Source organism: Oryctolagus cuniculus, chromosome Y (genome assembly GCF_051225735.1).
Source record: "Oryctolagus cuniculus isolate XC-2025 breed Fujian yellow rabbit chromosome Y, ASM5122573v1, whole genome shotgun sequence".
NCBI lineage: Eukaryota > Metazoa > Chordata > Mammalia > Lagomorpha > Leporidae > Oryctolagus > Oryctolagus cuniculus.
The window spans coordinates 28,432,866-28,442,862 of record NC_142889.1 but is presented as its reverse complement, the minus strand read 5'-3'; the positions used below and the strand labels follow the sequence as shown (position 1 = coordinate 28,442,862).

The 9,997-nt window shown below is 40.6% G+C and overlaps 1 pseudogene; it reads left to right on the top strand.

The window, feature by feature from the left end:
* Positions 1–7,531: 7,531 nt before the first annotated feature.
* Positions 7,532–8,637, top strand: LOC149119442 (palmitoyltransferase ZDHHC2 pseudogene; annotated as a pseudogene).
* Positions 8,638–9,997: the final 1,360 nt, after the last annotated feature.

Sequence of the window (9,997 nt, the reverse complement as noted above, 5' to 3'; positions counted from 1 at the left end):
TATTCTATAGTAAGAAGGTACTGCTTTTATTTTCATGAAACATATATCAATATGTTTATAATGTGAATATAAATTCTGTTTGTTTTAAGTTTTATTAATATAATGGGAGCAGATCTTACGCATTCCATAGGTACAGTTCCACGAAGACAACCACACTTCCCCTTACTCCTCTGCTCCCCCAACCCTCTCTCATCCTCCCCCAAACTCCTCCCACCCTGCTCCCTTCATCAATTCTTGCAGACATAATTTTAATCCAGTGTATATTCAAAGACATAATTTGCCACTAATTAATTATAACATTCAACAAGTAAATTATTATTATTAATTATAATATCCAACAAGAAATATAAACACTAGCTAAAATGACAATCTCAGTTTTCTTTCATGTGTGTTTATTTTCTTGTGGGTAAAATTAGACCTGCTCCCATTAAGATACATTTATATTTATTTACTTTGATTTGTTGTCTATATTCTTCCTTGACTTTTCTATCTGATCATTCAGTAGTAACTTTCTGTTTAAATGTCTGTGTCTTCAAATTATTGTCTAAATCTAGAAAGAACTGTCACCTTTCATTGTGTTTTATTTTTAGAAATTCTTCATGCTTATTTTACCCATGAACTTTAAAATCACCTTATAGAAAATACACATCACATATGACAATCACCCTCTTCTCATTAGTGATTGAGCATGCAAAAAGCAGAAAAGATTAATTCATTAAATGTCCCTCAGTGTCCTAATCATCTCCATTTTTCTTTAAAATCATCAGAAGCAATTCCAGCGTTACTAGCCAACTCCTTCAGACCAGCTCTGTACCCTTTGCTTTCAATGATTTCCCACCTGGCAGAAGCTGTGGCAGATTTTCACCTTGCAGCCTTACAGTCACACAAACCAGTTCCTTACTGTCAGCATCCTTCTATGCACCACACACACACACATACACACACACATACAGTGGTTCTGTTCCTCTGTTCCTCTCTCCCTTCAAACTTTTCCATTTCCGTTTTTTATTTTGCCTGGCATTAATATTTTACCTTTGCTCCCATAGATTTTCTGCTGCTGCTTTGTTTTATTCTAAGCATTTATATCTTTCTTTCCATCATAGTTTCTCATTATTGTTTCTACTTATGAAGAGTAGTGTTTGAAAAATATTTATATTCAACCAGCAAAATTATCTTTTTGTGCTATTTGTTTATATATAGTTCTTTTAGAATTTCAAGTTTATCCGCATACTATCTAAAATTAATGTAATTTTGTCTCATTTTCACTGTTACATAACTTTCTACTTGTCATATTACCTACTACCTTCATCACAATACAACCATGTGTTCTCTTGATATTAAATGGATACTTTCCAGGGGCCACTTCCTACAGTGCCAGCATCCAACATGGGTGCCAGTTAGTGAGTCAGCTGTTCCATCTCTGATCCACCTCCCTGCTAGTGGCCTGGGAAAATCAGCAGGATATGGCCTAAGTGACTTGGTCCCTGCTACCCACATGAGAATGGAAAGAAGCTCCTGACTCCTGGTTTTGGCCTTGCACAGCACTGGCTGCTGTGGCCACCTGGGTAGTGACCAGCACATGGAAGATCCTTCTCTCTGTGTCTTCCTCTCTCTCCTTCTCTCTCTATAACTGACTTCTAAATAAATAACTCTTTAAAATGGCAGTTTCCATAGAGATTTTATTCACATATTCATTTTTCATTTGAGAAGCGGAATCTTGCATTCACTGGCTCACTGCCAATGATGGGCCAGGACAGAGCCAAGAGTCAGGGAATTGATCTGGGTCTCTGAGTTGGCAGGGACATGAGTGCCAGAGTCATCTGCTGCTTCCCATGTTGTGCATTAGCAGAAAACTGGAGTGAGATGCAGAACCATGACTCAAAGCCACGCACTCTGATGTGGGATGCAGAGTTCCCAAAGCAGTTCCCCACTGCACTCTGAAAGGAATAGTTTCCAATTTTTCATATAACATAAAGTAACAATTTTCATCATGTTTTGCATCATTTTTCTATATTTCCCAAATCATCATTGTCCCGGAAAATTTCATTGATCTATAAGGGGTTTCAAAATATGTCTCAAGAGTGGTTGTTTTGAAGTAGCTGTTTAAGCCTCCACATCAGAGACCAAAATCCCATATCAGAGGGCCTGGTGTAAGTCCCAGTGATTGTGGCCTTCTGACCCAGCTTCCCTCTAATGTCCCTAGGAAGCAGAAGGTGTAGCATGTATGTTTAGGTTCCTACCACCTCCCTGGGAAACGGGGATGCAGTTCTTGGCTCCTGGCTTTGTTCTGGCTTAATCCTAACTGTTGTGGGAATTTGGAGTGAGAAATTCATTCTCTCTCTCTCAAATAATTAAAACATTTGGAAATACAATGGATGTAAAATACTTACAGAAATTTGACATAGAAACAAAAGCCATAGGATTTTGACATAGAAAAAATACAAAATAATACATTTATCTGATTTTGTCCCTATACCATATTCTCTCCTTCAGGTGAGTAACTGTTAATTCAAAAAAAGGCCTTAAAAGTTGTAAAATGTAAGTGCATTGGAGTAAGAGGATGGGTAGAAAGTAGAGACCTGCAAGAACATGGGGCCTTGTATAGCAGGGCCTTGTATAGACAGAGAGCAGTGCATACCTGGTCACATGAAATACCTGTCCCAGATCTTTTCACCTGTGCCTTAGGGAGGCCTCAAGACCCCCACCTCTTGAGATTTTTACTATTCAGTGGGTTGAGGAGGCTGGCCCTCCTGTACATAAAGTGCACCATTGTGACAGAGCTGGTTCTATGATGTCACTGTTGTCCAACACCCCTCCACATTCCACTGCAATTAGAGGTCACTGATTTTTAGATAAGTCACTATTGACTTGGAGTTGGGACCTTCTCTCTTCATTTCCTTCTGAGTTGGGGACATTCACTTTGAGGTGGGTGGACCCGATTTCTCCTGGCTGCTGCAGAAAGTGATGTTGGCTGTGCCCTTAGTGGTGCCCAATAGATGCTGAGTATGTATATAGTTGTTTCTCTCCCTGTAGGGTGGGATCAAATTTCCCCTTGATATGGGTCTGTGGAGGGATATAATGACTATGGTGCAATTATTCAGGTTTCCAAAGCCTGCTGTGTTTCCTTGGTGTAGTGTGAAGGAATCATTACAATATAAGATGGAGGTGTCTTCTAACTTGATGCAAGCTTCCAAAACATCTTTATGTTGGTTTAAAAGGTGGATGTGCAGGTGTCTGACTGTGTTATGTTCCTGTTTGTCTTGAAATCTTAAGGAAGTTCTTGGTAATTTTAAAACCTGCTGCAAGGTGTTTTGTGGGAAGTCAGAAGATGAACTACAATTATTTAGGTGACTGGGAGAGCATTGGAACTTCCTATCTCAGACAAGCTGTGGTTACCCTGAAAATGATCTAGGAAAGTTTGAGGGATGACCATATACCCATGGGAGAAACTGAGCACTAATGTAGCAGTGTCAGGATTTTGTGTCCCAAGTCAGTGTTGTAAAGGGGAAAAGATAGGAATCAGAAGGTCTCCTGGGAAACTTATATACATCAACAGTGGTTAAATACCAGTAATTACGTTGGATGATATTGACAAGTAGTGGTTCAAAAATAGTTAAAAAAAGAAGAAAATCAATAGCTTAACAGCTATTAAGCCATATACACATAATTCATGTGTACATAGCCAAAAATGTTAAGTTTCCCACTAGCCCAACTCAACCTCAGGCTTGTCACATGAGGCAATGAGCTGGTAGACCAAGGGACATCAGGATAAACAGGTAATTCCTTCCCTAACCATCACTATTCAAAACAAGAAGGCATTTGTTCTGTCTAGCTACTTCTTTAGAGGAACATTTCATTTTATGAGCTTGTGCTCTGCATGCTGCCCTTGTAAGTGAGATAGTAAGTATGTTGCATTCAGAAAACATCCAATAAAGAGGGAGGATTGTTCTAAGTGTCTTGCAGACTGAACCATTTGTTAAAGTGAGACCCCTATTAACAGAAAAAAAGCCTCATATACCACAATAAGATTCTATGGCAGAATCTGGGAATGCAATGTGAAGGTTGTCCTAATCCGACTTGACTTCCATTAATGGAATTATTAAGTAAACTTTTGTTAAAAATGATAAATTCAGAAAATTTTAAGTAGTGCTTGACACCAGATTGGTGTAAAATGGTACTGAACAAAGGCAGCTGAGACATGTGGTCTCACTGACATAGTTGACAGTGAAACCTACAGGGAACCCAGATATTTGAACTGAAGAGAAGGAAAGAAGGACAACAAGCTAAATGATCTTTTATTTAATTGAGAAATTGAACTCAAAACCACATATTCATAATTGTTAAATCCATTTATCCAATAAACTGGAAAATCTAGAAGAAATGGATGTATTTCAAGACACACACAGTCTACCATATTGTAGTCATGAAGACAAAAACCTAAACAGACCAATAATCAAGATAGCAATGGAATCAGTGATAAAGATCCTCACAGCAAAGAAAAGCCCAGGACTGGATGGCTTCACTGCTGAACTCTACCAGTCATTTTTTTTTTTTAATTTTTATTTATTTATTTTTTTGACAGGCAGAGTTAGACAGTGAGAGATAGAGACAGAGAGAAAGGTCTTCCTTTTTCCATTGGTTCACCCCCCAAGTGGCCCCTATGGCTGGCACATTGTGGCTGGTGCACTGTGCTGATCCAAAGCCAGGATCCAGGTGCTTCCTCCTGGTCTCTCACATGGGTTCAGTGCCCAAGGACATGAGCCATCCTCCACTGCACTCCCGGGCCAAAGCAGAGAGCTGGACTGGAAGAGGAGCAACTGGGACAGGACCAGTGCTTCAAGCAGGACTAGAGCCCGGGGTGCTGGTGCCACAGACAGAGGATTAGCCTAGTGAGCTGTGGCACTGGCCCACCAGTCCTTTAAAAAAGGACAAATTCTAATTATTCTCCAATTATTTAAAATAATTGAAAGGAGTGAATTCTTCCCAAACTCCTTCTATGAGGCCAGCATCACTTTAATTCAATAACCTGAAAAAATATAGAAAGAGAACTACAGACCAATGTCCCTTATGAACATTCCCTTATGAACATAGACACAAAAACTCTCAACAAAATACTAGCTAATTGAATCCTACAACACGTCAGAAAGATGATTCACCAGGACCATATAGGAGTTATCCCTGGTATGTAAGGATGGTGCAACATAGGCAAATCAGTAAATGTGACACATCATATCAACAAATTGAAGCATAAAAGCCATATTATTATCTCAAAAGATGCAGAGAAAGCATTTGATAAATACAACATCCTTTCATGATATAAATATTAAGCAAATTGGGTATGTAAGGAGCATTACTCAGCACAATCAAGGCAATATATAACAAACACACAACCAGTATCATATTCAATGGATGAAAGTTGGAAGCATTTGCACTGAAATCTGCAACTAGATAAAGATGCCTGCCCACTTTCACCATTGCTATTCAATATAGTCATGGAAGTTTTTGGCAGAACCATTAGGCAAGAAAAATAAACCCACAGCTTCAATATATCAAAGGAAGAGAAACCCAGTGCTCCAGAATGCCTGGGGGAAGGGGAGAGGGATAACATGAGGTGGAAGGAGCTGGCCAGTGCCCCAGGAGAAGCCCTGGGAAACAGCTCTAATTAAGAAGGCACACTGAGGTGTAATCTCATCCAGAGCTTAAACATGGCCCTGACTGATCTTAAGTGTGTGGGGACCTGCAAGGAAGGGCCAGATGGACTACCTAGCCCAGATCAATCTTCAGGGGCTGGACTTGTGAGGAAAATGAGTGGAGGAGGAGAGCAGGTTCCCAGTTTGCAGGCTATGGCCAAAGTCCCCAGTAACACTGAGTCAGTGGCAGGAATGTGGAGGGGGCCCCTCTTGAAATATTGGTGGCTACAGTCTCTTATGATCTCTGACACTGGGGGGCTCAGTCTTTTCCTTGGAAGCCTTCTTCTTCCTTCTCTTCCTCCTGAGGCATCTCAAGCTGGAGCCTGGAGCCTGAGGCATACCGGGGGCCTGTGTTGGAGCAGGTGCTGTTCTCTACTTCTGTGGGGACAGGCCACTCCCCTGTATGGTGGCTGCGGCCTTTTCCACTTTGAGGTCTTCTACCTCTTTGGAACTTTAGGGAGTCCTCCAGCAGGTCCCCTGCTCTCCTCTTCAGTGTCCCTTTCTCTTTTTCTAGGCATGGTGGGTGTGTGTTTGCATAACTGCTTGTGTGTGAAATGCAACCCCTCCCTACTCTGTAGGAGCCTCTTCCTCCACCCAGGCCTGCTCCCACTCCTCCTCCCCTGGAGATGATTGATATGAATAGTCTGCCTAATTTTGTTCTCTGGAACAAAAACCACTTTTTAATTTTTGAGATCATTTTTACTATGGGCAAAGCATAATCCTGTAATTTACTGTGGTAATCTCACACAGAGATGAGATAAGGAGAAAATTCTAAGGTTTCTGTCTAGTTATCACTTTTACTGATTAGTCAAGACATCAGGACAATGCTTTTAGATTCTCAGGCTTGCTCAGTTACACTCAGCATTTTTACCTCATTTTAACATCTCTTGTTCCTTACCTTTTCTTTATTATAAGGGATAGAAACTATAGAATACAAAAACTATGGAATACACACAATGATAATAGAAGAGTTTCAAGTCAAAATTCATTAATTTCTTCACCATTGTTCTTCTGAGACTATTTTTTCCAGTCAGAATGTTTGCTTCAATATTTGCTTGAGTCAATTTTTATTTGAAATTGCATATATATAAATACACTTTCACATATGATGTCTATAGGTGTTAATGAATACTGATTATACACATATACTGACAGCAGTACAAAATTCAGATTCCTCAACTAATACAGTGAAGCCAGACACAGATAAGTCAGCTATTCTCTCACTTTAGATCCTTTGGAGATTATATATTTTGTTGTCTTCTGCTTGTCTTTAGTTTCAAAAAGTGAAACTACGGCTAAGTATGGTTTACCTTGAAAATGGTTTGCAGCTTTTAATGGATCTATGAGTTGATGATTGTTGAGTTTTGAAAGTTTTGGAAAATTTTCAATGATTTTCTGCTTCAACATTGTTTCTGTTTCTTGTTTCTCCTTTTAAATCCTTTCCACTTGGGCCTACAATTTAAAAATGTCAGCAGTTTCTCTGTGACTTATTTAATTCATACATCATAGTCATTTTTCATCTTTTATTTTCTCCCCATTTTAAGACTGAATATTTTATTCTCTCTTGGATTTGGCTTTCTATAAACAGTTTATGCGTTCATGTGTTCAGCAAAAAAAATCGACAGAAAATACATTTTTAAATTTACATGTAGAGCTTCCTCCTCTGCCTTCTCCTCCTGTGGCTGCAGCCTCCGCTGGGCTGAGGAGCCGGGCGTCCACAATGGTGGCGGCAGTGGCCACAGCACAACCAGCCCCCACCCCCAGTCCTGTCCTGCTGGGGAGCGCCGGGCATGGCCATCCCACCCCAAGGCCAGAGCTGGGCAAGTGGATGTCACTGGAAGATGGCGCCCTCAGGCCCACGCAGCGTCAGGCGATGGTACCGGCATGTGTTGTGGTGGGTGCTGTACTGGATCCCAGTGGTGTTCATCAGCCTCCTCCAGGGCTGGTCCTACTATGCCTCCACCATCCAGCTCTGCCTAGTTTCCATGGAAAACACTGGCGAACAAGTTGTGTGCTTGTTGGCTTATCATCTACTTTTTGCGATGTTTGTCAGGTCGTACTGCAAAACTATATATTACCAATGGATCCTTCCAAAGAATTCCATCTCTCTTATGCAGAGAAAGAATTGTTGGAGAGGGAGCCAAGAGGACAACCCCATCAGGAGGCTCTTAGGCGAGCAGCCAGGGTCTTCCCATTTATACCAGGACATGATTGGAGCCATCCGCTACTGTGACAGATGCCAACTTATAAAACCAGGTCACTGCCATCACTGTTCCGTCTGTGATAAATGTATTTTGAAGATGGATCATCATTGCCCATGGGTGAACAATTTTGTGGGAATTTCAGATTATAAATTCTTCCTCCTTTTCGTGGCTTATTATCTGCTGTACTGCCTTTTTATCACTGCTACAGACTTACAGTATGTTGTCAAATTTTGGACAAGTGGTCTACCAGATACTCAAGCCAAGTTCCATATGATGTTTCTATTCTTTGCTGCAGCTAGTTTTCTGTCAGCTTATCTTCTCTATTTGGCTATCATTGTTGGCTAGTCAGCAAAAATAAATCTACATTAGAGGCATTCAGGAGTCCAGTATCTCGATGTGGAACCAATAAGAATGGATTCAGCTTAGGTCTCAGTAAAAATAATGAGACAAGTTTTTGGTGATGAGAAGAAGTACTGGTTTTTACCCATTTTTTCACATCTTTCTGATGGCTGCTCCTTCCCAACTTGCCTTGTTAACCAGGATCCTGAACAACCATCTACTCCTGCAGGGCTGAATTCAACAGCTAAAAATCCTGAAAACCATCAGTTCCTGCAAATCCATAGAGAGAATTCCAGAGCCACCTTCTCACTGACTCGCAGTCTTGGACAGAAAGCAACATAAGCCCTGGAAGAGGCAAAGCTCCTATGAGCAATCCTGTATTAACCATGGAGAATGAGACTTAATCCTCAAGCAAAGTAAATTCATGCTTTATTAAAGTATCGATGCTGTACGTGGATGAAAGGCTCCCATATGAAGGCACCGTTTGGATATCCAGAATATGAGTTAATTGTCTGCAAGTTGTTACTTAAAACATAACACACTTTGGATCCAATATACAGAAACAGATTCTTATTAAATATTAAAATGTTTTATTGTATATGAATCAAAGAAGAAATATCTTCTATTGAAAACTCAGCCTAAATTCATGAGCCAGTTTTCACCTAAATAATGTGGGTAGCACAGTTTATTACTTAAAAACTTCATTGATTATTTGATTTTTATTTCAAAAATTGAGACTGTTAAGATATTGTTTCAGATTTAAAGGATTTCATGTCACATTATAAGGTGCTTGATTTGTAAAATCTATTAGTTACTGTTAAGAAGGTAGGGGAAATAAACCAGACTTCTTTTACTTTTCCTTCTGATAGGAAATGAACCTCAGACATAGTGACCTGTCATAACTATGACTTCACTACAAAGTCCAAATGGCCTGTACTTGAAGATCACCATCCATTTTTATCAGACTTTAATTACTTCTAGACTTTGCTCCCCATTAGAAAATAAGTATGAACATTGAAGCTGGAGCTTTCTGAGCAAGCAAATGGCTAGAACACATTTCTGAGAATGAATCCAGTGCTCTTGGAAAATAATTCTAAATCAGAAACACCTTTAATCTTTCCTGATTTTTGTAATTGGAGGAAAATCTGAAATATTACTAAGATTGAATTCTGATACACTTTTGTGGGCTTAGGTTTTTACAAACATCTTTTTTGGTCATTTCTCCTATTGAACTTAGTAAAAGTATTAAACTTCTGTTAAGAATTCCTTTTGGTTCTGTGGGGAGCAACTGGGAGCAACTCGGACTAGACTAAGTTACTCGAATTAAGACTTATTCTATGCATCTGCTCTCCCACATTATGGCGCTGGGAGAGGAGCAAACAGCTTCTACACAGCTGCCTCCAGTTCAACCAATAAACAGCAGGACCTGCTCCTGATTGGAGGAGAGCAGCGTACTCAGCGTGTGGGCAGCCGAGTTGGGATTGGTGGAAGAGGACTATAAAGGAGGAGAGAGACAACATGCACCAGGAACATCTAAGAAGAACATCTATCTGAAGGAACACCTGAGCAGCCCCCCGAGAGAGCCGGCCGGCGATGTGAGTCAGGTTGAATTCGCCAGGTTAGCCCGGGGAACTTAGACTGAATACCGGTGGCGGAAACGTGAGCTAGGCTGTGTGACTCGTGGAATCCGCCACTTGCAGAGAGAGCAGGCGGGGCTCTAATAGAGAGAACGCAGGGCTGGCGCGAAGGCCATGGTGCAGGTGC